Raw genomic sequence first — 21,369 nt, 5'->3', positions numbered from 1 at the left:
AAAAAAAAAAAAAACATAAAATAAAAATTAAAAAAAAGATGTATATACTGTGTAGCCTAGGCATTTATCCCCAAAATTTGGCACAGATAGAATGGTGATGGTGAATGGGTTCAACTTGTGATGAAATTCTGTCAACAACGACAGATACACATTTCAGGATTTATTGAAATGATGAGAATATTGCTCTGATTAGCAGTGGCTGTGAAAGTTTCTTTTATCTCTGAAGCATCATTAATCTCTGTATCAAAAATCCTTTTCACGTGTACCTTTCTGCCTTTGCTCAATAACCCATCTTCACACCAGTTCCTCTAGTTTGTCGCTCGACCGGAAATAGTCTTCTCCTTTTCTCCATCAGAAAACGGTCTACTCCCGTTCTCCACCAGGAAATAGTCTGCTCCCTTTCTCCACCAGGAAAAAGTCTACTCCCTTTCTCCATCAGAAAACGGTCTACTCCCGTTCTCCACCAGGAAAAAGTCTGCTCCCTTTCTCCACCAGGAAAAAGTCTACTCTCTTTCTCCACCAGAAAACGGTCTACTCCCGTTCTCCACCAGGAAATAGTCTGCTCCCTTTCTCCATCAGAAAACGGTCTACTCCCGTTCTCCACCAGGAAATAGTCTGCTCCCTTTCTCCATCAGAAAACGGTCTACTCCCGTTCTCCACCCGGAAATAGTCTGCTCCCTTTCTCCACCAGGAAATAGTCTTCTCCCTTTCTCCACCAGGAAAAAGTCTACTCCCGTTCTCCACCAGGAAATGGTCTGCTCCCTTTCTCCACCAGGAAATAGTCTGCTCCCTTTCTCCACCAGGAAATAGTCTGCTCCCTTTCTCCACCAGGAAATAGTCTGCTCCCGTTCTCCACCAGGAAATAGTCTACTGCCTTTCTCCATCGGAAATAGTCTACTCCTGTTCTCCACAAGGAAATAGTCCGCTCCCTTTCTTCACCAGGAAATAGTCTGCTCCCGTTCTCCACTAGGAAATAGTCTACTGCCTTTCTCCATCGGACATAGTCTACTCCTTTTCTCCACCAGGAAATAGACTTCTCCCTGCTAGACAGCTATTACTCAGTTTAACACATTCTTGCTAATCCTATTTGTTCTTTCATGATCATTTTTCTTTATTGTAAGTAATTCAAGTTATAAACTGGCCAATCAGATGCCTGTATAAGAGCATGTCATAAGTATTTGATAGTTTTACCCAAGCCTGGTTTCAAGTAGGAGTGTGGACTTCCAACAAGCTCACTCCTGATTGGTGAGAGTGGTTACCATAAAAACCATGACTCAGACTAATTCGGACCAATTATTGCTTACTGACTTATGTCGTCTGGCTCCAATTTGGCAACGCCCATGTAGCAAAAAATTGGCAACTGAACTGACCTAATTTCATTGCAGACAAGTTATTTTCTATGGGTGACATCACACTCACTGAATCCAGTTCTCATATACAGTCAACGGATTAATGGATCGTCGTAAAGTGAAAGTGCTAACCACTACACCGCTATGCAGCCCTATTAACGAATTCAAGCTCAGCTGTCATTTATTCAACATGAAACCTGAGCAGAAAGTTCATGAAACACAGGATGAAAATAAAGGTTAGAAAAATGCCTTAAAAACAATGTGCCAGTGTGAGGCAATACACTGAGCCAAAGCTGGTTCAATAGAATCATAATTAAAAGCCTTGTAGCATATTGGCTGGTGTGAAATACAATGACATGTTAGAATATCAATGCTGTGTGATTATACTATTTGAAAGTTTTAGCATTACTCATGGTAAAGGTCTGAATGGTTTCTGTCTGCAAAGAATAAAGACCGTCAGCGCTATTATACTGTCTCAGCATGGGCCCGCTTCACAATCTATAGTAATGATAAATCTATAATAGCATATTACTTTGACAATGTGGTTATGAACTTTACAGTTAAAGATTATTTTAGTCCTCTGAGTAATTCCTTATAATGAATGCAAAGTCAGAGTCTCGGTTAAATACTTTTTTCCAACACGTGTGTGAATGTCTGGAGGGAATTTGTGCCGCGTCCCTTACGATTACTCCAACGGCTGACTCATTTTGTTTCACCCCCGGCAGAGCAGGAAAACCTCAAGGCTATTCCGTCTGCTGTGATGCCCACAAGAACCCAAGGAAATCTTAAACATTTGGGAATCTTTTGAAAGGTTGCATCAACCAAAATCCATCTGCATTTCTTACTTTGTGTGTCTGCATTAAGACCGTCTGTCTGAAGATTCTAAGACATCCAGGATATGTTATTGCAGGATTCTGTTCTCCAGGACAACTGAGTGTATCCCTTGTGTTATCCTAGGTATGTCGACGTTTTTGATTTTCATTGGTGTCCATCGTAGATTGGACATCCTGTCCACATTTGTCATGGGAGGGCTAACACGTCAATGTGAGGCTGGGCTAATCTGGACCCCATAAGACAGAACAAGGATGGATCTAGAAGCTGTTTTACTGCACATATGTTCCTGAACGTGTCTTCAGACACTTTTAGTTTTAGTCACAACTGTTCTTACATTTAATTTAACTTAGCTAAAATAGACATGTAAATATACTCAGGTTTATAGACTCTGCCAGGTTTGATGCGGCCTTTTGACTACTGCATATAAGCCAGCGGAGAAACACCAAGACATCTATTCTTGCTCAGTGTAAGTGACAATCATGACACGGTGAAGTTATAATTCAGACTGACCCCTGAATGACACAGCAAGCTGATTCAGGCCAATCTCCACTACTGTATGTTGTTGCACTCATCCTGCCTTCCAGCGACATCAATTATGCCAATAAGACGTCTGCCAACATGCCGCATGCATTATGGAGTGTTGATTCATCAGTTTTCGCCCTATTGTGACTGTAGCAGGAGGTGCAATGCTCACCGAGCTGGGAGGAAGTAATGCGACAAATTTCAGCTCATGCAGATCTTTGAAACGAGATCAAGGTTCCCACATTCCCCTAGAACCGTGTTTTCTGAAACTGCACTACAGAGAGCTCACTCAAGTCTTTGACTTTCATAGTCAAAAAGGCACTTCGGCTTGAACTCAAAAGTTTATATTTAGACTGATTTTGCATGTCATTTGAAGAAACATTTGTGTTTCTCGCATTAATGTTACCCCCGAACATTGACAATAGCACTTAATTAGCTCGGAGTCAGTTTGTGGCAGCAAGGTGGCTGGGACGATAAAAAATCTGTCCATGGTGGAAAGATTATCAGTCAGATATCTAGCTGCTACAAGTGAGAATGATAAACTACCGGCGGCCGCTGTCATCATCAATCCCAATGACCAGCAGCCCCACACAGCCTGTCATTCCTTTAACACTGCTGGTCACAGCAAAACAACTGAGAAAGTGAGGGGAATTGGTGTCTCGATAAAGGTGAGGAGTCAGCTGAAGTAAAAGTTGGGCGACAAGTGAGAAAAAAAAAAAGCTACAAAACTGTGAAAATCACAAATGTAAATCATTATAAAAGCCCCGGGACGTCAAGGAGACGGCGAGGAAGACAAACTGAAGCGGCTGTACAGATGAAGAGTTGAAAAATGTTGGTTGGAGAGAACGATGCACATCCTGTGAGCTCAGAGAGGCAGAGAAGAGAGACGCCGTCAGGCACTGGAGGAGAGAGCAATTAGATTTATCTGCTCATTAACAGAAGGGATAATTGACTACAAGAGTCTGAGCGATACACTCAGAGACAGAGGAAAATGAGCCAGCGACAGAAATGAGAGCAGGTGGAAGGAGAAAAGACGAGGCAGACGCAGAATGATCGGGAGGGAAAAGGGGAAAAAGTCAGGAGAAACAAACATGGAGGGAAAGTGAAAAAGGAAAGATGGAGCAGAGGAAAAATATCATTTCAAAGAGATTGTTGGGGAAAAACCGGATTAGTGAGAGGAGAGGGTAAAGGAGGATAAATGGATATAATGGTGTCAGTGTATGTGTGTCAAAATCAATCTTCTACACCTGAGTACAAATTTGTAGGCAAAAAGGGGGGAAAACTCATAACTTCTTTTTAAGGCCTCAAAAAACATTTGTCATAAAGTTCATAAAAATCCTTTATTGTGTCTTATCAACTGCATTTAAAATCCCATTTCAATCATCTTTTGATTTATTTTAATAGTGTTCATTTAAAAGTGGTCATTTAACTGTGATTTAGCTAAAATAAAACTTTTACTAGGACAATGTTTTTGCAGAGGAACAGTAGCTCATTATAAATTTTCCTCTGAGTTCTGGTTGAGACTGTTGATGCTGCGTAAGCCTGCCCCCATTTCCCATTATCCCTTGGTTTACATTCTCTTACGCTAGCTCACAGCCCCTTTGTTTGCCACTACAAACTTTTTCACATTTACATTTTTTGCTCCTCTCCTAATTCACAACAATTGAAATAAAAAAAAATACTTTGAAACAACATTTTCAACTAAATTTTATTTATTTATGACAACCATAATAAAAAAAATGCCACAAAACATGTTTAAAAAAACACAATACTCATTGGAGCAGGTCTGTAACACTATGATTAACAAAAAACAGATTAACCAGGGCAGACCGTCACATAGCAGAAATGTTTTTCAGATCACTTTTTCCAGATCCCAGAGTTTTTTCTTTTTTTTTTTTTGAGGAAATGAACACTGTCCTGCAGAAGCTGAATGAAAGCAGCACTATCAACACTGCCATCACAAGTCTGTAAGGTTTATACGGAGGTTTAGAGCAACACATGCTGCCTGAAAAACGACACCTTTCACAGGGATGTCGATGTATCCTCACAAAACGTGTGGGAAGAAAACACCCAGAAACACCTCGTAGATTGATGTCCTGTAAGAGATATGACGAGTAATAACTTTGATAGCAACCTCAATAAGCTTTACACTCATAAGTTTGAAATGTGTTGCCTTAAATGAAATACATATACAGTATATATATAAATGTATTAAGACATAGATGCTATCCCTGTGTATGCATGCATTATCTATTTATAAAAGGTGAATTGATGACTGCATTATGGGGTCAATTCAGCTTAAAGTGGATAAGATTTTGAAAAATAAAATTGAAAATATATATATTTAAAACTTGAAAAAAAAATCTGGAAAATTTAGAAAAATTACAATAACAATTTGAAAATGTAATTTAAACAAATTATAAACGGGAAATTGTTACCAAATGAAAATGAATGGTCATTTTGCATTTTCAACATTTGTGTGCGTAATTTCCCAATTTAGAATTTTAATTCGGAGTTTTCCCTTTTGGTGCTGAGCCTACTTTTTTGGGGTACACAATGCAACATGATTGACATTGGATTGGTGACGTCACAGCGTCTGTTGCTGGAGCCGCTTGTGTCGTCGCTCCTCTGAAGTATCAGACTTTGGATGAGTATTATCACAACTTTACCCAGATTTGGGAGAGTACTATCACTACCATACGCCACATCAGTTTTCAACATTCAAACTTATAATTTAACTTTAAGCTGATCCAAATTTGACCTCATATTATATATAAGGGGTGGGCAGACTGCACATATGGCCCTCCTACATATAGTGAACTGTCCAGAGTAAACTACTTAATCTGGCCCGCCAGATGGGATTAAATAATCCTTATTTGCTTTATTTTCCCTTATAATTGAGGCGTTTTCCCATAGATTGTGCACCATAAATACATTGACCTATGTTTAGGTGCAGAAAGTTACTCTGCATTTATGTGGTGTTGGAAGAATTGTCTTTTTTTTAACTTCTATGTGTGTTTTTCGAGTTAAACAGTCTTTTTTTTCTGATTATTCCAACATCACATGAACGCAGCATTTCTCTAAGAACATCAAACTATTGGTTCAATTGACACTAAGATGAGAACTAAAGTCACAGTTTTTAAATAAAACTCTTAAAACATGTTTTCAGCCAGATTTGATGTTATTTCTTTCACTTATATGGTGAATTAACAAAAAAAACATGTACCTGGTCCTGGTCTAGCCCTTCTGTCAAATTTTAGAGCCCTTTGTGGCCTACAAGTCAAAACGTTTGCGCTCCCCTGCTCTATTTTGTCTTTTAGGTATGATTGAGAGTGTGCTTCTCTGTATGGCGTTTCAATAGCCCGGTGAACTGTCCAGAGTCCAGCTGCTTTCATCTTGAAGTAACTGTGATAGAATTCACCAACTCCTATAATCCTGAACAGAATAAAGCAGGAACAGAAGATGGATGGATAAACAAACAAATCCCAACACCTGTCTTTTTCTTCTAGTTTTACTCAAAACTTACTCTCTGACTTCTAGATGAACTTTCCTTCTTAATTGCAAGTTCAGACCTGTCCTTGCTTTACCTGTCCTTGTGTTGATGCGGGCAGAAGTGGCTTCATGGAATCCGCTTAAGTGAAACTGGCCTCACCTTGAAGTGTTGGGCAAAGAAAACACACACGCACACAAATCACAACGCACACAGACATTAGCAAACCGAAGCATTAAATGCAAATGACAGATGACTAAATCCCAATCACAGTTCACCTAAAAGCTGTTTTTCAGCAACAATTGCAATCAAATCCTGACACATTTATCAGAAATAGTGCAGTTCCCTGCAGTTCAGCATGTGTGTTTGAGCGTTAGTGCTTTGCAATCAGTTGTTCACACACACACACACACACGCACACACGTTAGTCACTGCGGTTAAAAGTGTTCCTATGTGGACAGATAATAGCATCAACACACAGTCCGACAGGGTTTAGAAATGTTTCCTCACACATTAAAAGCATGCCGATTGAAATGCCTCAGCAGTTATCTGTATTTGATCAAAAAGAAATACAGGTATTTGCCTATTCCGGACACGCAGCTTTACTTTGGGAAAAAAATACATTCAAATAATAGGCATTTTCTTTGCAAGAGTTGTTTTGAAGAATGTGCGATCACTGCACTGATTAAACTCAATGGCATGTTTCAGGAGGTGTGATTTTGTTCTCAATAGGGGGATCGTTTGCAAAGTACAGCGTTTCTATATATAAAAGACTGCATTGATTTCCTTAAAACTTTTATTACCAGGACAAAGAAGTTGTTAAATAAGGTCCTTATGTACTGCTGTCATCACAAAAAGATCTTAAGTTTTATATTTTTCTGTTCTACTGATTATGGAGGTCATTTTTAAATCTTTTGTTGCTCTGCATAGATTTTGCTATAATATGCATGTCCATTCGTGCAAATGAAAGTAGAAAAGTAATACATAAGTACATGTTATTTACCAAATCTTTATGGAATAAAAGGTAAAATTATAAGACGATCTACAGTTGCAATAATAAATATGTGAACCTTTTGGGATTACTTGCATTTCTGTATGAATTTGTCATAAAATATGTTTCACCCCTACTTAGTTACCTCATTTTACAGTTTTGCAGAGTTATGTAATCCGGTTCTTATCACATCAAATGCAAGTTTTTTTTTTTTTTTCATGTTTTTTTTTTAGTGAAGAAGGGCTTGTTGATTAATCATAAAACATTGTTTCATGATTTCAGTAAACAGTAACATCAATCATACATCACATAACAGGTACATAAAACTCATTGATTATTATCAAAATATAATTGTAAATAAATCCAGAAAAACAATTATTAAACATTGAAAATCAGGTTTTCAAGTAACAATAGAGTGCTTATTGATATTCTCTAAACTAATTCTCACATACATTAATGATCCACACTATGTGTGATAATCATTAATTATCTTTAGAACATCTAATTGCATTAATCCAGTTATCAGTGCTACATATTTCAGATCAAGTAGAGAAAATCAATACTTGGCCCAAAAGTTCTGATCTCCTTACTGCCAAGGGTTCACATAGTTTTTCCACCCTGAACATTTAATGTTACATATTTTGCTCAATAAAAACACAAAAACTTACATTTTTTGTGATGCATTAGTTTAAGAAGACTTAGATGAAGATCAGAATATATTCAAAAGTAAACTCAAAGGGTTCACATACTTTTTCTTGCAGCTGTCAATACATTTTCAATAGATTTTTTTTTCTAACACTTCTCTGATAAACACTGACGGAAGTAACATTAACACCTCAGCTAAGGTTCTTCAGTTCTAATCAAATATAGGGATGAGAAACTAAAAAGCTCGGTAACATATGCTAATACTATACACCTGCTACACATTAGCCACAGTGACAGTGACAGGATTTCATTAGCACCCAGCGAAAAGACTGCAAAAGCTCTACTGCGTCCAATTACATCCGCATTAAAGCTGTGAGGTGCCTAGTGCATATTCAGTATTTAACACTTTATAACCCTCCTTTGAGTACTTGACTCCAAAAACACTATTTTTACACTCTTCCAGACTAAAGCTGAGAAACAAATTTGACAGACATTTTCTCTGAAAATCTTCTTTAAACCATTTTTTTTCTAAAGCAGTTAAATCATCAGTTAATTTACAGATTTACTGGTTTGCTTGGCTGAATAAAAAGCTCTAGTTTAAACGGAAGATTTTTTTAGTACAAATGCTTAAACAGCTGTCTGACTCAGACTACTTCTAGGAATTCTCAACACAAGATTTTCTGTGAAATACTTCCAATGCAAAATTACTCTTTTGGTTCTATAGGCTCACTAGGTCAACACAAAAGTAGGAGGTATTTTTTTTAGAAAAGTAGAAGTAAATAGGGAAGGTAGACGGAGCAGAGTGGAAAGCCACCCATTGTCACCTCACTAGCAGCTATTTTCTGCTGATGAGAGATTGAATCTTGAAGCAGAAGCAGCCATTACTCTCAGTTGCATCATGAATACAATGAAGATGAGAGATGTAAAAGATGTGGGCCATGGTGAGAGGAGGCACACAAATCTAGACTCTTCAACTGGATCCCACTCACTCGGTTCAACACTAACTTCCTTTTTTTAACTTCCCTTTTCCTCAGCAACTAAACTGGCTCCTCTGCAGACTATTCAAACATTCATTCAAAATTAAAAATGCAATGGTTCAACTTTCCAAAAGAGAAGAGCCTTTAGATTGGTGGAAATGTAAGAACTTACTTGTGGTGGTGTGTCATGTGTATCGTTTTTCATTTCCTTATTTTTTCCGCTTAGAGTTTGTGTTTTCATTTTACTCTTTTTTTGTTTTTAATTGATTTTTTGCAAATAGCAACAAAATCCGACGAACATAAAGTTCCCCATTGCTGACATGATGTTGTAAAAAGCATAAATTCCCCCATTTGCTCAGAAAACGATGAACACATTTCTGCTTTTCTGTAGATTCACTTTTCCTACATTTTCTCACAAAAATAATGATGTTGTAACCAGAGTCTGGGGGAGGAAAATATTGCCGTAGCAACAAAGGAGGCAAGAGTACAATAGAGTACAGTAAGTGGTGAGATTTCCTTCTATGGGAGAAGCCCTATCTCAGTCCTGGACATTTGCATGTCATTTAAATGCGGTAAGTGTAATAGGATGCCCAGAAGGTGTGTTCACTTTTGGTATACACAGATTTTATGACCTCCAACGAAAGGTTGACAATTCAATTACGGCTATATTTTCCTTTCTTTAGACTATTTGTGCATCAACAATGTCAAGAGTGAGCGTTTAAGACAAGATGCCACCAATTCTCTGAGGTACTTCCAAAGGACATACAACAATTGAAAAGGTGTGAATGTGTGCAGAATGATGAGGTGTGCAGGAGTGCATCTTCAGCTGCTCGCTGATACGTTTATGGCCACAACGACAGCAAGGATACAAAGTTTAAAGAAGTCAAGTCAGGCCCAGATTATAGATGTGAACAAACAGAGGCAGATCAAAACTATCTAAAGACTAAAAGGAACTTTTCTTTAAAGCCCATTTTCAGAACACAATTAAATGGAAGATGGAAAAAGAAGTAGTTTAAAGAATAAATCCCTGACCCTCTGAGAAGTAATTAGGAAATAATTGACCTGGTTTATAACATCTTCTGTTACTGTTGTGAGTCGAAAGTCTAAATGTAAGTGTAAGGTTGATGTTGAAGCGGAAATGCTGTGGACATTTTCCAAAGCTGTCTATAAAGTGCACAGTTAAATATAACATGATGTGAAACCATTAAAAAAAACATACTTTTGGTAATTTCAAAACCCAGTTTCAATTAAAATTGAGTCTTTAACATGTTCTTTTAACAATGGAGGACATATATAAGAAAAAATAAGATTTAAATTGCATTTCTTAGTATTTTATTTAAATCCTTGTGAATAAGTAACGTGAAAATCATCACAATATATCACCAAATCAAATTTTCTCTACACCCCTACAGTTTGATGGGTCCGTTTCACAATGGAAACACTCAAAATACCAGACCAGACCGCTCAATGGGAATGAGGCTTTAAGCGTACGGGAAGTGAGAGAAGGCTGCCCACAACTTACAGGCAGATTTTTAATGAACTCCTGCAGAAACTACAGTTCGTCCTACAAAAAAAACAACATTTTTTTCAATATTATTTTGGCTAAAAACCACATAATTAATAATAAAAGACCACTGGGAACAATTTCGGGACATTGAGTCTCTTTTTTGTACATTTTAAAAGCACAAAACAGCTTTGAAAATTTCAGACTTTGGAGTACTGTTTGTTTATTGAAAATTGGTAACCTCCTTTTCCGGTGAAAACAAAACAAAACAAAAACAAAAAAACTCCCTTTTTTTTGTTTTATTCCTTTGAGCAATGTAGTAGTTTTAGGGGTTTTCCAAGAAGTGCGATAGTGAAAGTGGAAGTGACGGTGAGCTTCCAACAGTTGGCCTGCTCTCTGCTCATAAGACGGTAAAGCTGCCTAACAAGGCAACTCTCCATCCAAACACAGAGGCTTCTGCATAGGTGTGCATGCACATCCACACGCGAGCTCAAACTGGAAGACCTCCATGCTTCACAGGCCAGGGAAATGGCTTTCCTCCATTTGGAGAGCCACAAACAAGAGGTGCTGCCGGCCCATTTTTGATAGGAGGCCTGCTTAAAGATGCCTTCTGTCTATGAATATGGAGATGAGGATTTAGGAAAACGAGGGTGGAGGGGGGGAGAAAGATCAGAGACCAAAAAGAGCAAGAGATTGTGTGTCTCTGAGGTGCTTTTCTAGCCTGCCCTGTGGACCTTGGCTGGATTTCTGCACTGGATTTAGAAGAGGGTCTGTCTGCATGTGTTTGTGCGTGTGTGTGGTGCAAATGAGAGCGTCTATGTGCACACCCAGCCAATGGCAGCAGGTCAGAGCACTTGCAAGTACGTGCACACAAACACTTCTTTCCTAATCCATTTTCCTTCCCATACAATCCCCACTATCTTCTCCACTCCGTTAAACACAACTGTGATCGCAAACTCACAGATCACATACACCTATGAATCAAGTGAGTGGCACTTTTCCACCACGCGCCTTCTCATCCCCGTGTTCATCTTTTCCCTCATTCACTCTGCAGCCACTATCTGTTGCACCCCAGATAAGCCTATGTGGCTCTCCCAGCCGCCTGCATTAATTCATATGCAGCTCTCGAGCAAAACAAACAGCCGTCCATTTGCAGCAGATTGCATCTCAGTATCACCATCCATCAGCCATTACAGACCACATGAATTATGGATTTTTGAAAGTGTGAGGAAGAGGGACCACAAAGGTCCTGAAAGATAAGAGCAAATGTAAAAGTTTTGCTCCTAATTATTACTTTTACCACTTTAGGGTTAAAAAAACATAAAAGGAAGAGTGAAAAGAGGCGACACAAAGGAGAACTAAATTACCCTGGGATAGGATGACTTTGGTGTAAAAATCATTAACCTTTTTTACAGACTACTACTCCCCATTTTTGTTATTTCACCATATCACTAATTATTGCACCATGGGGATTATCTTCAGCGGTACTGTAAATAATAAATATTGCATAGACAGATTAATTGGATGAGAGCGCATACTCATTCCTACTGCGCCATTTAAGAATAAATGTCCACTTATTTTACTCTTAAATCACTGCTTGCATACGCTAATGATAATTGTCAACATCGCAGCTTGCTCACAGTTATTACAAAAAAATAGTTTCATCTGAATTTGCATTGCAAGTGACAAGTAAGGATTCCCCTTTTTATGAGAAGCAAAAGTCCCATCCAAAGTGAAGTCAAAGCAGCCAACAGAGGTTCAAACTAGGGAGATCAATGGATTAGTTCCCAAAATTTCCCTCCTCTTGATGTAAAAGTCTCACTGCAGCACTCTGGTGGATTAGGGGTTTAAAGTGTTGACCATGAAGTGCAACATCCCTGATCTGAATGTGGCCCATGAGCTTTTGTTGCTTCTCACCTCCCACGTCTCTCTTTACAAAAAAACAACCCAAAATAGGCTTTTTGTGTTGCACCACATCTCGGCATGAAAAAACTGTTCAGAGAAACAAACAGAATACATTTGAAGCTAATACTATAGCTTGATTAACCACTTATCAGTCCAATTCAGACTGCTGAGGACTCATTAGATTCATCTGAGATTTAATATCTATTTTAGCACAGAAATAGGACTGTGGACTGTCTTCCTTTTCGTACGCTCTAATCTCATTAGAAACGGATCCACTAAATCCCAGCATGCAGAGGACCAACAGTTAAGTCAACCAATACGATCTCCAACACACACTCGTCTGGGTTTTAATAACAGCCAATTTTTTAAGCATCTACATATTTATTTTAATAAATGGTACCCGTATTATTTATAAATTGAATGGTTTGTTAAATGTTTGTGGCTCGCAGTTCAAGCAATTACATTTCACACTTTCTCCAATGAAATACGTGTAAAAGAAAGAGTAAAGAATATTTTGTTTTCACTTACATTGGCTACAGTTTTAAGTTTATGTACTCGCTTGATATGAATAGGCTCTGTAATCCTGCAGAAATCATGTGAATATGTCTAATGTTCTAATCTGGATTTGCAAAATAATCTTTTTTTTAATGTAAATCCCTACTACCAAGTAAAAATGTGCTTCTTGTCAAACTCATTAAATACATTTTAACAAATAACTTTATTATTTAATGTTTGGTCTGGACCAGAGTTAGTTTTGTTGAAGTTGGTGTGAAAGCTCATCTGAACTCTGGTCTAGCCAAACCGAAAAACTGGTCCACTTGAAGCAAAGTGTTTTAATGTGTTTCCAAAAAAATGAATAAACAAACGTAGAGAAGACAGAAAAGTAAAGAGAGCAGATTCTGTTATTTGGTGGCATTATCCATGGGGGTGTGGTCCACTACTAAATGTGCTTTAAGAGGGCAAACTCAATGAAGATTTTACCCTTTTCTACATTTCATGCACAATTTAGTCTGAAAACTAACAGAATAAAAACCCTCAATGAAATGGCATATAAATGGTAAAAGGTAATAAGCATACACTTATACAGCACTTTTCTATCTTGCTTTAAGACCCAAAGCACTTTATATTCACACACACTGATGGTGGCTCCGCTGCCTAATACTCACACCAACCTGTAACCATCAAGAGGGGTTTGGTGTGGGCCCAAGTACACTCTAGACCAGGGATAGGCAGCTCCAGGCCTCGAGGGCCGAATTCCTGCATGTTTTCAAACATACTCTGCTCTGACATGTTCTAATTGGCTGGACACACCTGAACCAGTTAATCAGTCATGAGCAGGGCTTGGATATCTGGACATCATGCAGACACTATGGCCCTCAAGGCCTGGAGTTTGCTATCCCTGATCTAGCCTCGTTTCCACTGAGCGGTTCTGACCGGACCGGTCCACTCTTGGCCGGTTTAGAATGGACCGGGCAATTCAAGTGAGCGTTTCCATTGAGTGTTGGACCATCAAGATGCATGCGGGGTCTAGACCGACGACGTAGCTGTGCGTCATAATAGTGCAAATGCAGCGAGTCTCTGTATTGGTGGATCTCTGTTACGGCCCTGGTCCGTCCCGCACTCTTTGAATATGGTTTTTGTGTTTGTGTGACCCGAGTTCAGATGTCTAGGGTGAATGAGTTGGAGTGAATGTGAGTTCCCATCTGTAGAAGTCTGAGCTGAAAGCTGCAGCTGAGTGTGGACCCGCCCTCCTACATCTGCTGTGGACCAGTGACTGAAGATCCACACCTGCATTAAAAGAGCTGACTTCTCCAAGCTGGTCCCTAACCCCCACAAATATGGGTAGAATACTGAATGCAAAGAGTTTAATATTTTTGCAAGAAGAGGCGAAGAAGAATACAACTGAAAAATGAGAAAACTTGGATCTTGAGTCAAGAAAAGTGCTGGTTGGACCCCTGCTGTCATAATAACTTTCCACCAATCAATGGATTTCATCATGTGATGGCAGTAGCTCCGCCCTAACTGGTCCGTTCCATTTTTCTATGGACCTACAATCCACGAGGGACCAAAAAGGGACAAATCAGTCCAGGCCAATGGGTCCATTTTACAATAGAACTGGTTCAAAGTAGCGTATTTTCTGGGTTATAAATCGCACTAGAGTATAAATCGCAAGAGCAAAACACATCTAATCAAGAATAAAATTGCTCTGGAGTACAAGTCGCACTTTTATATTCGCCACGGCAAAAAATAAAAACAAGAATATTAATGCTTTGATGCAAATGAGAAAAACATCCAAATTTAAGAGGAAAAGAATCCGATTCTCCTCCATGTTTGTTTTGGACGACACTTCTTTTTCTGGCACTGTCAGAAGAAAATACCACGCCCTCTGGTGGTTGTTAGCAGAAACAACCGCTAAAGGGCAACTGGTTGCTAGTGGAAAAACAATGAATATATGAGCCTATTTATGTAAAAAAAAAAAAAAAAAATCACAAATAGATCGCTCCTGAGTATAGGTCACATCCCTGGCTAAACTATGAAAAAAAACTGTGACTTCTACTCCGGGAACTACGGTACCTTACAGGTCCGGTTCAGTCCGGTCAAACCGCTCAGTGGAAAAAGGGTTTTAGACACAGAGCAAGTCAGAAACTGAACCTGCGATCATCCAATCAGAGGCCGAGCACTCTACCTTTGCCACGTTGTTCATGTTATTTACTACATATTCAAGAGGCTTGAATAATTTCTTCATTGGTTGAGTTGTTATAATGAATGACACATCTAGAAAAATAAATAACCCAAAAATTATTAGGATGACCTATTATGCCCATATAAAATATTAACTTATATATATATTTTTTTTTTTCTTTAAATTAGGTTTGAATGCTACAGGGAAGTTTGAATTAATTTAAAGACCACACAGACTAACTAAGATAAACGATTATTGTGTAGAATTGCTAAAAACATGTTTGGAATTCTGCTTAATTAGCAGAGCTGACAGCACTTCGTTTTGCTACCGAGTTCAAATGTATTAGCAGCAACTACATGTCTATATCACTGTGTAACTGCAGCTTTTTGCTCTTTATTTGTCACCTAATGCATGCTGGGAATTCCTCCAATCTTGCTACCGTCATGACCCTGGACAAAATATGCAGGTACGGAGGCAGGATGGATGGATCATTAAAGAAACAGAGAGTGGACATGACATTGTCATCGCATTTATCATCACCCTCATTAATGTAATCATAATTCTGGCAATCATAATCACCATGACACTTGTTTCTTCCTCAGCATCATCACCATTATCTTCCCCGGAGGACCTTTACCAACATCATCCTCTCACCGCTCCCTGACGTCACCGCATTGGCCGCCTGCCGCCTCACCGCCCTCCGTGTTTTTACACATACCTTGTCTAGTTGCATTTCCCAACAGCTGCAACAAGTAATGAGAGCCATCACCATTATTGTGCAAAGGTCTCCAATTCTAATCCTTTTCTTCACCAAATGACTTTCATTTGCCGACTCTCCTGCCATTTATATTTCCCGTTCCCCTGCTCTAATTACTGCCTGTTTGTTTGGCCCCCTAGCTGCCCTCGGTGCAAAAGAGAGGGGTCATTAAAATGATTTACAAATGTGATCACCCCCGTCACGTACCCACCACAAGGCACCCCCCAACTGTAACTCAGCCAAATATCACCAGCTGCATTGGAAGCACTTTCAAGGAACTTTTCCTTCGGTTTATAGTCTAATTTTATTGTTACCATTGACTGCATATATGAACTGGACTGAGTGACTCCCCTCTCACACTTCAAATATCTGTAGGAAGTACTCACTGGTCCCAAAAAGCCAAAGTCCAATAGACTGCTTTTGAGAAATAAACACCTATTACTCAGTCATTATTTTTGTCAGAATAACCGTTCTTGCTCTGCTACATGTTTTTAAGATGGCCTGCTTTTAGTGGAAGGGGGTTGGCCTTCTAAAATGCTCCCTTCTTATTGGAGAGAGTGGTTACCATAGCAATCCAGACTCAGACTGATACCGATGACCCACGACTTACTGATGACGTCTGGTTCCTTTATGGTGACGGGTATTTTGAGGAAAAATAGCAACTGAATTGACTTCATTTGGTTGGAACTGGAAGAAAATAGTCAGGGGGGGTGATGTCACACTGGCTCAGTCCACGTCTTTTATACAGTCAATCACTCGGACCAATCACTGCTTTCTGGCGTTGTCTGGCTCCAATATGGCGGCCTCTGTATTGCTAAAAAATGGCAACTGAATTGACTTCATTTGGTTGAAACCGGAAGTAAATAGTCAGTGTGGGTGACGTCACACTGGGCTCAGTCCAAGTATTTTATACAGTCAATAACTCTGACCAATCACTGCTTTCTAAAGTCATCTGGCTCCAATATGGCGGCCTCTGTATCCCTAAAAAATGGCAAATGAATTGACTTCACTTTGCTGGAGCTGGAAGTAAGCCATTTGCAATGGGTGACATCACACTCTCTAGATCCAGATCTCTTATACAGTCAATGGTCATTTTATAGTCTTTGTGGCAAAATTTTGTCAATTTAACCCCAAAAACCCACAAGGTCAAATGTAGCTGCTGTTGTATTAGTATTTTTCGTTTTTTGTATGTTTGTTTGTTTTTATTCCTTTGTATTTTTTCACCATAGTTAATAGCTTCAAGCCAAAATGAACAAACACACAAATAAATGTCAAAACAACCTTAAAAGACCAGAAGAAAATTGTTCTTTGGTTCTCCAGAGTTACATTTTCTCCATCCTTCCTGTAAGTTCCTCTTCACTTTCTCAATATGACCTTTATTTAGACTAAAACATTATTGCTCACACAAAACCAAAATCATTTCAAATATCTGACTCAAAAGTGTTTGTCTTCCCTGTTTCATTGTTTTACCGCAAATCAGGAAGCGTGTTAGATGCCTTCCTTCCTTTTGGCAAACTGTCACTTCAGAACTGTGGGGTTTAACTTTCTCAAACTTTTTATTTGCCTTGTATGACCTCCTGAAAAAGGCAAAACACATAAACATACTGCAAACTTCTAAGAAAAAAACAAACTATAAAGCCTATACAACCAGCAAACATAAACCGCAGGATTAAAATCAGATTCAATTAATCCCTTATTCCCTGTGCCACCAACTCAGCAGTGCTCCTATTCTTGTACTTTCCACATCACTAACTTGCTCATTTTACTCTTCAACCTCTATCTTCTTGGGTTAAAATAGGTTTTAGAGTGTGTGTGTGTGTCTGTGTGTGTGTGGGCAGGTAAATATATTTTTTTCTCTCGCCCCTCCGAACTCTCATGTTATCTCTCTCTTACCTGATTTTCCCACACCCTTAGTCTCTGCTTTTAATTAACGCTCTTTATTTCGCAGCCCTCTGTGCTAATCTCTCCATCGGAGACCTATAGCACTAGAGGCTGAGCTTTCACTCCCACCGCGGGCCCTTTGTCCTCCTTCAAAACAGAAATGGTAACAAACACAAGTGAAGCCCGGCACACCTGGATAATAACCCACACACACTCACTCCCCCTCCACACACACACCTCTTGAAAAACATTAATTCGCTAAAATGAAAAAGCAAAAAGACGTGAAGCACAGGCAGAAATATCTCTCATCTCATTTATACCAGGAAACATACTCTGTGCTTCTGTGTCGTGTGCTTCAGGTGAATGTGAGGCTGCTGGTGTACTAACAATTTAGGAGGATAACTGATGCGTTTCAGCTTCTGATTAAATGGATCATTTCCGCACATCACAAATGGATCTCTTCACAAATGATATCTATACTGATTAGTAACAGTTTTACCAAGAAAAAGGAAAATTTCATTGTGGATTTTTTTTTTGCTTGTGCGCCGAAACATTTCCAGACACATTTCTGATGCCGTAGTTATGCCATCTCATTATGGGAGAAAGCGTCTCACATTTTTTAAAACTGAAAGTTTGTCATTGTCGCTGGGAGATTAGCAGATCCACAAGCTGACCAAAGGTCAAGATGTTTGTCATAGCTGACAGTACTCGTCTGTGGAGCCATCGATGATGCCTTCTGAGGCTGTGGGGGAGCTTTGTTGAAGAAGTCGAAGAAAATTACCGCTCCTGATGTCATCTTGATGTCATGGTTATCTTGGCGTACAAGCAGCCTCTGTTGCAAACGGGGATTAAAAGACACTTTATCCGCGCTTCTGGTGCTTTGAATTTTAATGAAAAGCATTTACAGCAAAACAAAGAAACAACGTCCCTGCTTTACATCGATAATCTATTCTATCGAAACAGTATGTGTGTCAGGGATGAAGGTTATGAAGGACACAATAACTGACATCGAACGATAATTTAAAAAGCTACATAAGGTTAAACGTGATTAAGCTAAAACACAGCTAGAACAAAATGAATCAGGAAACCTACCTGCACAGGTATCAGCTGAGAACTTAAGCAACGTTCACACGGCCGTCTGCGACACATTCCAGTGACAACTTTCAATGAAAAGACTAGGTAAACGCACGTGAATGCGAGTTTCACGTGTAGCTATGAAAGTCTTTAAAAAGTAATACCATCACTTTTCCTGGGTAATTTTACCCAATAAAAAGTATTTGTCATAAAAAATAGTTTTCTTTTATTTTCAACTGTGGTTTGTGTAACAAAATGGAAAATAACAGCAAAAGAAGATCCTAAAAAATGACAAAAAAATTAGGAATTTGACAGAAAAAAAATTCCTTAAATGAATTACACTGGAGACTTGGCCGTTGGTCCACCATTCCTGGGACAACATATTCAAAATCATGTAAATAATTTTCCTCAGATGAAAATCACAGGCGAAAGTGCTCTAGAATTAAGATTATTTTAAGGCTCTACATCCAAAACTGTTGTCTACTGAACACACATTGAAAGTTAAATCCAGTCAAAATTTGACCAATCAGGGACTCGGATTTGGGACGTTTGGATTAGTGTACCCTTAAATTCCCAGAAATGCCAACCGTTTGCCAACCCAGATTTGGTTTCTCTCTGACCAGAATTCTTTGACACAAACCCGAAAAGAGCTGTAAAGAAAACGCCTGGAGCGAGATTCATGAGATTTGCACCACTTTGACATTTCACCCTGACTGTGAGTGAGACCTGGTGGCAGAAAAGATGTCCGCGGAATATCAGTAGTCGGAAGGAAGTCCAAGACTGGAACATCGTACACACACTCCGCATTTTTCAGTCAAGAAATACTGTTAATTTTGGTCGAAAAAGACTAACATAACTCTAACAGAAACATTTTTATTGTTCGTTTGGTTTTTTTAAGCTTTGAACCTTTAACACCTGAGGTATTTCTTTTTGACATTTTACAACTAGAATTAGCTGATCTGCAGGGAAAAACAGTTTTGCTCTGGTGAGCAATTCCTTAAAGCGGCTTTTCACTTATATGCATCAAATTACAAATATTAAGTATTTTTATATCGGTGCAAAGCCGCTTTTCTCCGCAACAGAGCTGACTAACATTGACAAAGGGTCTAATCAAAATGCGGACAAATGTAAACGCTGGTATGGAGCTAAAGCTCCAATGTAAAAGTCTTAATGGTTTTACAAATCTGAACACTTCTGTTAATATCCTTTAATAAAGCGTTAACCTTCTTTTGACACATATTTAGCTAATCCTGAACACTAAAAAAGTTTTAATAAAAGGGGCTAAAACTCTGAAATCTTGTGGAATTTCCACTTTCAGCTAATGATTTTCAGCCACCATCTTGTCTGCCACCAGCTCCCACACTTACCAAATAAAAAGTACAAAAAAGAAAAAAATTCAAGAAACAGAAATACAATCATTTATAGGTTAGCAGAATAACCAGTAAAAAAAATTCTTCCACCATTTAGCTGTGATTTACTGAGATGAGGTGATTAAAAAAAGCAGGACTCGACCTTTTGTTACTTCTGGCTACCTAAGAGCCCAGACTTCTTCGCTAAGACCCTTTGGGTGAGCTGGATTAGACCTAATGCAACAGTCTTAACTCCTCCATCATCACTGCAAGAATACAAGATCTTTGTGAAATAATAATGCAACTCTGGATGGAAACACACGCTACACCATTGCATCATTTTCTATTTCTATTTATTTATTCATTGCCAGGCAGTTTTTCCAATAATGTTACAACATGAAACAGCAGTTAGCTAAACAGCTGCCAACAAACGAACATGACCAATTCACGGTGGCTTGTTGCATCTATCATGTTTAGCCTATAGCACTACTAAAGGGGTTTGGTTTACTACCACTCAAATGCTAACTGAGAACTGGTATCCATGGAGTCTTGACATCGATTGTCTTATGGGTGATATTTTTATATTCTTTTCATGAAATTATTTTGTTTATTTGATTGCTTTTATTTATTTATTTTTGATTGCGGGTCCTTTGATAAACCCATCATTTCTCATCGCATTCGGCTCGGCAACAAAATCCACATCAATAACTGTTTATCAAAGAAGCGGTTAGTCAAACGTTAGAAGTGAGATTAAAAAGTCACCGCAATTAAATTGCATAGAAGAAAAACCGCTTAGAAAAAAGTGTGGGAGACGTGATACGATCACAGCCATCAAACACCACGCTGGAAGCTTTATTGTCAATGCATCTATCAACTTCATTGAAGCCCTTGTGTCAGAACTCCCATGGCTCCGTGTTTGCAAAGACCTTCATGAGCGCTGAGCTGATTGCAAAATTGCAATGTGGCAAAGAGAAAGATAACAAGAGAGAGCGCGGGCTTTGGGACACATTTTATTTGGAGCCTAATCTTTACAGCACGTAACACTGTCAGCGTTAACAGATCCTCAGCACAGCTCCACAGAACGGTAATAGATGAGGGAATTAGCAATCATCTTTTAACACAATTATTTCATTCTGCGGTAAGTAGATGGGTTTACATACTGTATTATCATGAAAAGTATTTAGCACTGTGGGAATAATATGCATGATCACACGTGCCGTGGAGAGACTGCAAAGGCTTATGACAGATCAGTTTGTGATGCATGCAAATTACAGCGATGGCTGCTGCAGAGCTGTCAAACAATAAAGCCAAAATAAGGCCAGGAAATTTTGGGTTTCTGTCCAATTAGATCAAGCAGAGATTTGTTGACAGCATAATTACTGAAAAACTGTGTAAAGATGGGCAACAC

General features: G+C 38.8%; 1 protein-coding gene and 1 long non-coding RNA gene across 2 annotated transcripts in view; both read right to left on the bottom strand.

Annotated features, from left to right (window-relative positions):
- Positions 1 to 21,369, bottom strand: part of cadm4 (cell adhesion molecule 4) — a 221,148-nt gene that overhangs the window by 172,684 nt on the left and 27,095 nt on the right. The gene's annotated exons all lie outside the window — the stretch shown is intronic.
- Positions 4,453 to 10,264, bottom strand: LOC118599811. The gene is made up of 3 exons (XR_004949321.1): positions 6,232 to 10,264; positions 5,932 to 6,140; positions 4,453 to 4,801 (listed from the first exon to the last, which is right to left on the bottom strand). It is a non-coding gene; the product is annotated as an uncharacterized LOC118599811 (long non-coding RNA).

The sequence above is a fragment of the Oryzias melastigma genome, linkage group LG16 (genome assembly GCF_002922805.2).
Source record: "Oryzias melastigma strain HK-1 linkage group LG16, ASM292280v2, whole genome shotgun sequence".
Classification (NCBI taxonomy): domain Eukaryota; kingdom Metazoa; phylum Chordata; class Actinopteri; order Beloniformes; family Adrianichthyidae; genus Oryzias; species Oryzias melastigma.
This window is presented reverse-complemented; position numbering and strand designations above follow the sequence as displayed.